This window comes from Corvus brachyrhynchos, unplaced genomic scaffold, assembly GCF_000691975.1.
Source record: "Corvus brachyrhynchos isolate BGI_N302 unplaced genomic scaffold, ASM69197v1 scaffold59, whole genome shotgun sequence".
NCBI lineage: Eukaryota > Metazoa > Chordata > Aves > Passeriformes > Corvidae > Corvus > Corvus brachyrhynchos.
The window spans coordinates 7,368,357-7,377,730 of NW_008246054.1; the positions used below are offsets into that span (position 1 = coordinate 7,368,357).

Below are 9,374 nucleotides of genomic sequence, written 5' to 3' on the forward strand. Positions count from 1 at the left end.
TGAGAAAGAGAAGAGGGGGGGAGAGGAGAGGAGAGGAGAGGGTTGGGTGGCTGTGGAGGGACAAGGTGGGCAGGGGAGGGCGGGTGGCAGTAAAAGGGAGGTGGTGTAGCTCAGATTCCTGCTCTGTAGTTATTAAAATACACATCTCCACCCACACAGTCTGCTGCCTATCCAGAGGTGTTACCTCGGATGAACTCTCTCCAAAAAGGGAACCCTCTGGGGATTTTCACCACTTCCCAGCGAACTTGGGAAGCATTAGGTTGTTCACTTTAAAGAATGAGCCTGAGCTCCTGGAAGCACTGAAATAACTCTGAGGTTATTCTCTAATGCATGAGCTCAGGTCAGGAAAGTGCATCCACCGAGGCCTCTGGGGTGAGATTTTTCAAAAGCACACCAAGCCCGAGGCTCAGTGCCCACAAGGGCCAGATTTTCATCAGAGCTCAGTTCCCATTTAGGCAACTAATTAATCTTTGCAAACACCTCAAAGTATCTAAACTACATCTGCAGCTGTGATGTTGCCCTGAAGAATGGCTGTGGCTAAACTAAAACTTCTCAGTTTAAAAATCCATTCACTCCCTCTTTGGAAGGGTGTCTGCTGCCTTTTTTGACAAAACTGAAATTTCTGATTGTTGTTTTTTGGCTTAAAGAATCAATGCACATCAGAAAGTCTGGTCTGAAATCTCACCTTTACCTTGTCCTCAAATCAAACATAAACTTAAGCACCAGGGAGGAGTTGAATTTGGCTCCTTTAAACCCATATGACCAATTTAAATGTAGCGTGTTGGCACACTGGGCACATCTATAAATGATGAATAAATTTCAAGGGGAGCAAGGAAAAACAGGATAAATGAGGCTGCTGTGAGACAACAAGCAGAAATACCACCCTTGATTCAAGAGGAACTGAAGTCAATAGACATTATTTCTCCTATACAAGATCTGTGTCACCCTCAATGTTCACTGAGATAAGCAGATTCTAGCCCTTTCCTTCTCATCTTTTCCCAAACATCCTGGTTGTCTCTGTGTCTTGACATTGTCTCTCAGTGGAAAGCTCAAACCCCACCAGTAACTCAGGGTTTTTGAAGGTTCCTTTCCACAGTCCTGCATTCTCTTGTCTCCCAGCAAAGATGCAGTTGTTGATTTGGCTTAGTTTAAGGACAGACAGGGGGTTTGTGTCTCCATGGAAGACAGTCCTGAACATTTCTTTTAATGAACTTTCAAAGTGGATTTGTCAAACCTTGTTCAAGTTTAAGATGAGTCTATATAATTCATGGTGAGAATGTTTAAGACCGTTGCAAGAAGTTTTGACTTGTTTGCTTTAAAAATTAATTCAAACTAACACACTCAGGCCCCCCTTTGTAGCCACGTCCTGTGGATGCTTCTTGCTCGGGACAGAATTGCAGATGAGTGACCCAGTTAATAAAACCCTGCCTTGTTGAAAGAGGCTCCTGCGTGGCTCCAGCAGGAGGAAGAGTTTCTTCCCACGTGACAAATATCTCCATTTGTGACATCCCCACACTTCAGCACGCAGGGAAGCAGAGCCAGGAGCTGCTTTCCCAGCGCTCATGGGCTGAGGTTATTGGCAGAACTCTACTGACAGAGCATGTAGAGAATGTACCAAACCACATTTAAAAGTGTGACATGAAATTCAAAAGCAGCCAGGGGAATTACAATGCTCTGGAGCAGGATAAGATGCTAAAGGAGCATGAAACACATGTTATGCTTAATGTGATTTCTTTTTTTTTTTTCTAAGACTGTTTCCTTTCCAAGCTTGCCAAGGAGTACATGGAGCTGTCAGAGTACAACCTCAGACATGAGCAGTCATGGCAGGAGTGGTGAGGTGGATCCAGAGGCAGAGCCAGGCCAGTTTATGCCTCCCCTAGATAAGGGAGTCAGGTGAGCACTGGCTGTGACACAGCACACAGAAACCACTCCACATAGAGAGAATAAGGAACAGAAGTGTTATTCCATGTGCAGAGGATCTCCAGCCCTGGATATTACTGGTAATGCAGTGAGAAGGAAGACAGGGAGGTTGAAGGCTTCAGGTGAGAGAGTGTCCCTGGAATAACCAGTGCTGGGAAATGAGGGATCAATATTTATTTGGTAAAATGGCACATGGCTCTGAAACGCAGTAGATGGGGAAAGAGACATTGTTTGGATGATGGCCCAGAGAAGCCAGCAGGGACTGGATTGTCACTGTGATTGGATCTGCACACACACCCAGGAGAGCAAAGGCACTGCCATGTTATATTTATAATTTTAAACAGATTGGATGAAATAATAGTGGGAGAAGATATAAGGGAAAAAGGTGTCCCAGGACTACATAATAGATCAGTGCCAGAGCTGGGAATTGATTTCTGAGACTCACAGTCCTCAGCCCATTATAATAAAACCCACTGAACACGAGGAGTCTCTCTCTTTGCTATTATCCTCAAGGTTTGGATTTATGTATTTATTTATTTACCAAACACAGAGGAATGACAAACAGAATGAGAAACACAGAGCGCTCAAGAAAGCTCATAAAGTCCTTTTCATATCTTTAATCAATCATGACTAGTGTGTCTCCCATCCATTTTTTTCAGTTTAAAATAGAATAAAGATGTCCCCTCACATCATAATCTGTCTCCAGGCAGCTGTGCTCCTTACATCAGCACAATGACCCAAACTACAGGGCTGTATTAACAGATAGCATCTAGGCTTTAATGGAGTTCAGCCACTGGGATTAGCTCCCTGGAATGGAGTTTGGGCTGCCAGGCACTGCACACAACTGCGAGCACATTACAAGTTATAGGCATCAATTCTTTCTAAGTGAGAAACCATTCCAAATTCAAAACACTTCAGACCTAATAACAGGAAATTATCTTGATGGATTCCCTTCAACAGGTAAAAAAAAGGAGATGAGGAGAGAGGGTCAGGTGCCGATCAAAACAAAATCATATCTGTGCTTTTTTCTCTAGTTCAGAGCAAAGCAGGAGTTTGGATTTAGATGTCAGGGAGAGAACAAATTGTGGAAATGTAGGGTGGAATGAGAAAGAAAGTTTGTAAACTACATTTGCAAGGAGAAAAGGAAATTTTGCCTGCCTATTTGGGTCACTGTGTACCAGAAGTGTCAGTCTGACCCAGGAGGGACTTCTCTAAGAATCCTGAAAAGTCCCTTGCAGCTCCTTAGGGTATTTTTCCAAATGGAGTCAGGAGTTAATTTTCGTAGAATTATAGGATAATAAACTGATTTGTGTTGGAAGGAACCTTAAAGCTCATCCTATCCCACCCCCTGCCATGGGCAAGGACACCTTCCACTATCCCAGGTTGCTCCAAGCCCTGTCCAACCTGGCCTTGGACACTTCCAGGGATGAGGCAACCACAGCTTCTCTGGGCACTCTGAGCCAGACCTCACCACCTTTTTTTTCCCTTAGCTTTCATATTTCAAGGATGTCCAATGTGGGCATCCTTAATGAGACCTGACTTTTCAGATCAGAAGACACTCAATGCTTCATGAAAAGCAGGTCCTTTTTAAAAGTGTCTTTGCTCAAGTACACACTGGGAGTGCACTCTCCAAAAGTGTTCACAGTGTCTGAAAATATTGTCCATTTGCCCCTTTAATCGCTGCCAATGATCCAGGGCTAGAAAACCCTGGAGGAGAAGAGGAAGGGTCAGAGTTCCAGTGATGAACGCTAGCAAGCTGAGTCACTGATGAGTTGCGTCCTATAATCCATCATTTTTAAACCTTGCTTGTCCAAGAGCTTTCTGTGATGTCAAGCTGAGTCATTTCTGCCCATGAAACACGGAGGAAGGGAGAACCTTATTTCATCTCCTGGCACTGTGGCCATGCACCAATCCTGCTGCTGCCCCATTTTCTCCACGTCTGTCCCACTCATCCCCAGCATGTGCATTGGCCAAGCCACCATCTGACATCCTTGAGAGAACAAAGCTTCCCCAAGCCAGCAAAAGAGTCCCCTAAGGAAAAAGAACTGAAAACAAATTGAAAGCAAGACAGACAAACCAAAAGGCAGATTTTCCTTTCAGCATATTTTTGGAAGAGGAGGGGAAGGAAGTCCCTTGTGGGCAGAAACCTGCACTGCCATTGGATTTCCAGCTCAAGTCAGAAGCCCAGGGAAAAGACAGCTCTTCACCAGTGGTCAGGAGGGACTGCAAACACAACAAAGCTTCTTGTAGACAAACAGCACAGGGGAATCACCAGGGACTAGCTCATTAGTCACACAGCGTTTGCACATGCTGATGGCTGAAGGCAAAATACGACCTTAGGTTCCATTATCACACCAAACAATGTCTGTTGTTGCAAGGGGAGAACAAGGCAGAGCAAATGTACTGCATGAGATGTGAAGGACAGGGCTTTGATGGTGACAAGATGTTACAGCAGCTGCAAAGGGGGATGTCCTTGCTTATCATCTCTGGCAGGGTGGTGGCTCAGACCTGGGACGGTGCCAGGTACTGGAGAAGGGCACTCTGGAATAAACCTGGTCTTCTCCAAAGAGCTTTAACCTTAAATATCTAAAATCTCCCAGTGGGTGAATATCAACAGACAAGACAGACCAAGGAGGAGTGTGATGATACTAATGTTGTTGGGTATCAAATTCTTCATGAAAAAATCAAAGCAGAAACTATCACAGACTATGGGGAGAGAGGAGTGTTTCGCAAAGAGCAAAGCACCCAGTCCACTAAGAACTGAGAGTGTTCTCAAAGTCCCTGAAAATGCTCTCTCCCCACCCACGCAAGGTGACATTTGTCTTCACACGGCAGGTGAGCCCTGAGTACTGTTGTATCCAGAAAAGAGAGTGACTGAAGCAGTGGGAAAGGCTGGGTGCTGGAAACCTTCATAAAGATCAACTTCATGGGCAGCCCTGTTGTCTTTTTCTGGTTTCACATATCACCTGGATAAGTCTTCCAGCACTCAAAAAGAAGTTAAAGTGCTAAACATCCTATGGCTTTCCATGAGATGACCCAAACCTTCTTTTTGTCTGAGGAAAGCAAGGGCACTTTTTATACTTGAAATCAGATCTAGAGTAAGATTTCTTGAAGGGATCAAGGTTGCTATATCAGATGAGTTTGGGTCTGCTGACCAGATCAGCAGGGCTCTGTTTAGGTCTCTGAGGGCTGCAGATGTGAAGTCCTCCAACACACATTCAGCCCCTCCATTTTCTTTCTTAAGAATAAATACGTCAATATAATAAAGAGAGAAGTTATAAATACAGGTTTAACCTCATGGAATGAATCCCAAAGCGCCAAGGATGGATTTGTGAAGACTTCTTGAAAGTTTTCTCATCAGTAACATTTGCATGTCTCTTCTTCTGAGTCTTGACATATTTTACATCTCTTTTGAGGGCTTGAAACATAGGAAGAACAGATTTAATGGGAAGCAGTGGCCTCCTGCTTCCAGGAAGATATTGTTAGGGTTGGCTGAAATGAAGAAGGTTCATCAGCATGTTCTCAGAGCTTCTTGCTGTGGCACTGAGGAAGATTTAGCATGTTCTGATATCCATTTCCTTCCCAGCTCTAATCTTAACACCCACCTCCTGCATGCTAAATGAACATTGCAGCACTTCATAATGGAGACAGGAAATTAATTCCTCATAAAGGGCGTTTTTTTTTCTTCCTACCCCTCTTATTAAGACTCCTCAGCCCTGTCAACAGCCAACTGAGCTTCCACAAGTCATAAAGGTGCATTTCTGCAGTCTCATTTCCTCAAGTCTCCTGCTTGATGAATTATGCCCATTAATAACCTTCCCATTGGAAGAGCAGCTGCTGGGATTCACAGGACCTTGTTGGATGGTGTAACCCCGACCTTTAGCAAGGGCACTCTGGAAAATGCAGGCACGAAGCAGAGGGGCTGATGATCTGAATCTGCTCTGCTCAGTCCCTATTAGAGGCAGCAGTTAGAGAAAAAAGACCCTCCCTGGTCTTGACCAAGGATTCCCATGGGAACTTTCAGAGCTGGACCACCCTCCTGAACAACATCTGAAACAAAGTCTTTGATCCTAGAGTCTGGTGTAACTTTTATCATTTCCACATCTTTTGCACCCACTAAGGCCATGCATCCATGTCTCCAGGGTACAGGATGTCCAGAACAAGGTTTTAAGAGGAAAAAGTTCATGGAGATGTCTAAAAATAGCCTTTCCTTGACAAATAAATTAACCAAGAAGTGTAAAATCCCTATGTTTTTTTTTACAATTTTTCTCTCCAACCCATAATCTGTTGGGAAATATTTTTTTTTTGGTGGATGTGACTAATCTTTAATTATAAAGAATATAATTTTAAAGTGATCATTAGAATGGACCGAGCTGCATCGAAGTGACAGATCTGGTTTAGAATTGTGCTGTTTCACCCAGGTTTGAGCTCAGCAGTGTCAGACAAGTGGAGATGATGTTTAGTGAGATGGATGCTAAAACAGCAGGCAAAATTCTGTGAAATGAAAATGGATCATCTCCATGTGATATGGATTTGGAAGAAACCAGGGTGAGAATTTGGAGCTGGTATCAGAAGCTGGAGGGCAGTGGAAAAGAAACACACAGATTGCATCCTCAATTTTGGTAGAAACCTTAAAAAAACGTAATTCATGTAGCTCTCAAAAATAAAAGCACAAGACCAATTCGATGATCTCAAAACTAGAGAAAATATCCCAGGAACACGATGTTTGGAGCTTCCCTCGGTTCCCTTTGCAAAATGGTATGTAACATTTAATTTTGATTTTTCACATACCTACACCATATAAGCTACAGAACAGCAGCATAACGTGGCTCTTCACAGGATTTTAAAGCTTTTCTAGCAGGCCTAGATGAAATGTTCTGTAGAAAAGTACAGTTACGCTGTGGTTGCCTAGCAAATGTCTCTGAGAAAGTGTATCTGTTTAAAGAGAAAAACAAATTAAGTATAAACCATCTGCAAGGCCATGCTCCCTGGGGACAGTAGATTTCTGTAAGACTCAGAGGGCAAAATTGTCAAAATCTCTTGTTAAAATAGAGGCAGCACATCACAGCCACGGACACCAGAGATATTAAAGTGAAAAACCCTGCTAGTTCTGGCTCAAAGTCAGAAATAACTGAGTGCTTCGAGATCTCTTGACCCCAGGGAGTTATTAGTAACATTTTTAAAGTCATCTTTAATGTTATGTGTCTTTTGTTTTCAGTATCTTAAGAAATTACACCCCAAAGGGGAATGGACTCCTCAGTTCTGTGCCAGTCCCTGAAATACGAGGTTGGTGTCTCTAACTCCAGAACCAAATCTGCGTGTCCAAGAAGGGAAATACACTCTGTGTCTGCCTCCTAATGGCTATTAAACTGTCTTTGGCAAGGGATTAATGGACTGGTTTGGCTTTTCAAGCTCTTGCTTCTATTGCTGAAATATTTCTTTAAAATCTTTCAAATTCCCTCCTTCCTTCCAAAATCTTGTCCCACCTATTAATAAAAGAGACAAGTTGGCAACTTGGAGTCTCTGATGTCGTGGCCTCTGCTTTTCACTCAGGGGGATCAGGTGAGGGCCACAAAACTCCACTGGGGCCTGTTTTTGAAGAGAGAAACACAAAATTATTTGTAGAAGGATGTCCAAAACCGTGATCCTCAGTGCCATGGAGTGGGAGCTGGAGAAAAACACAGGACTCCTGTTAGTGTGGCTTCATTCTGCTCTGGCCCCTTCCCCTCCAGCTGTTCTGTGCCTCCATAATGATTAGGTGCAGAGTCCCTAATTAATCAGGGTTAAACCTGATTGCCCACCCAACAGCATTATGTTCCTTAAATAATGTCACCAGAAGTACAAAAAGAAAGATTTCTGGAGTTCTCAGGGTGAGCCTTTGACCTGTTAATTGCCCACAAACCCCTTCCAGTACAGATTAAATCCAAGGACTCTATCCTTTAGCAGAGGACTCATTTATCCACCTGGGGCCTAAGCTCTGAGCTCAAATCATGAAGGTTTTGTCTATCAAGGGCTGTTGCCCACTTTTCTTCATTCCTTCAGAAGCAGGGGATAATCTCTTGACCTGGGTTTTTGAGACGTTGGGACAAGAGTGAGAATAAATATTCTCCTTCCTGATCATTCCAGGAGAGTTTTAATTTGCACATTTTACGTCTGGGAGTCTTTCCAATCCGTATTAAGTTTGCTGAAAGGAAAGAGTATCATTTAAGCCAAGGGATTCAGGATGAAACAGCTCTAAAAAAAGACTCTCTGTGTTCCTTCCCGTATGAGCTGTGAACTGCATTATTAACAAAAGTTCTAGAGTATCTCTTGGGAGAAAAATCTTGAATATGTGGACGTGAGAAAATGGCATGGACATCCCACAGGGATGCGTAGGATCTGACTGGTTTCCTCTTGCTGCAGAACAGATACAAACACAAAGTAGAGGATCACTTAGAGCAGGAGACTCTACCCCTCCACTGCAGAACCCTACTGAATAAAGACAGGACTGTGTTGTCTCTGCAGCCCCATGATTGAGGTAGTTGGCACTCACGGGCCTTTCCTAAACCCAGAGGAGGCAATTCCCAAATGGATCATTACTGGAGAATGGCCTCACTGGCTGGGTGAACATGCTGGATGCTCCTTGAATAAACAATACCTTGGCAAACAAATGAATTATCTCATTGTAAATACGTGTTCATCAGTCTTGTCTGAAGCTTCTGATCCCAATTCTTCAGCTCTCCTGGCTTCCAGTGGTGACAAGATGGGGTACGCAGCACACAGGAAAAGCTGCTCCATGTTTGTGTCCTTCTCAGCTATTTACAGAAATGTTTAGATGTAGGGGGAGTTTGATTTATGTGCCTTATCTTCCTCAAACCAGAGAGAACTCTTCCCTTCCATTACAAACACTGCTTAATGGATCTCTAACAGCCCTGCTTTCACAACATCAAATACACCAGAAAATAAGGGGAAGCAGGAGGGACCAAACAAACAACTCTTTATTGTTTCCAGGTGTCCCTGATAATGGGTGGAGGAAGAAGTGGAGAAGAAAGAGGGGAGAGAGTTAAGAAAATCGTAATTGGGTCCTTGGCACAAGCTCATCATGCATAAACATGGCAGACAAAAAGTCCTGAGTGTTAAAAGAAGTTCTTACCTCCTGAAGATCCCAAGTGTTCAAAGGATGTCTGAAAGCAGACCTGCAGTTCTTTGTCAGGCCCGTTTGCCTTCTCAGGGCTCTGCAGACAAGAAGCAAATGGCCGAGGTGGTGTTTCCCCCACATGGGAGGCTGCTCTCCATCACCCAGCAAACCAGCCTGGAGATAGCACACACTGGAGGATGAGCCAGCTGGGCAAACTCCCTCCCCTTCAGCCTCAGTAGGATTAAAATCACCCAGTTTGTCTCTTTGTGGTGTAACACAGTTGTTCTCCGGTGAGAGAGGCTGCTCATTACACACATTTGCATTGATCTTTGTGCAT

At 43.8% G+C, this 9,374-nt stretch overlaps 2 long non-coding RNA genes across 2 annotated transcripts in view; one reads left to right on the plus strand and one right to left on the minus strand.

The window, feature by feature from the left end:
• LOC108449498 overlaps positions 1 to 7,439 on the plus strand; it is a 22,911-nt gene extending 15,472 nt beyond the window's left edge. The window contains exon 3 of the long non-coding RNA XR_001865662.1: positions 7,139 to 7,439. This is a non-coding gene — a long non-coding RNA (uncharacterized LOC108449498). The remainder of the gene's footprint in view (positions 1 to 7,138) is intronic.
• An 83-nt stretch (positions 7,440 to 7,522) lies between these two features.
• The window catches only part of LOC108449499, a 4,416-nt gene continuing 2,564 nt past the window's right edge, over positions 7,523 to 9,374 (minus strand). The window contains exon 3 of the long non-coding RNA XR_001865663.1: positions 7,523 to 9,134. This is a non-coding gene — a long non-coding RNA (uncharacterized LOC108449499). The remainder of the gene's footprint in view (positions 9,135 to 9,374) is intronic.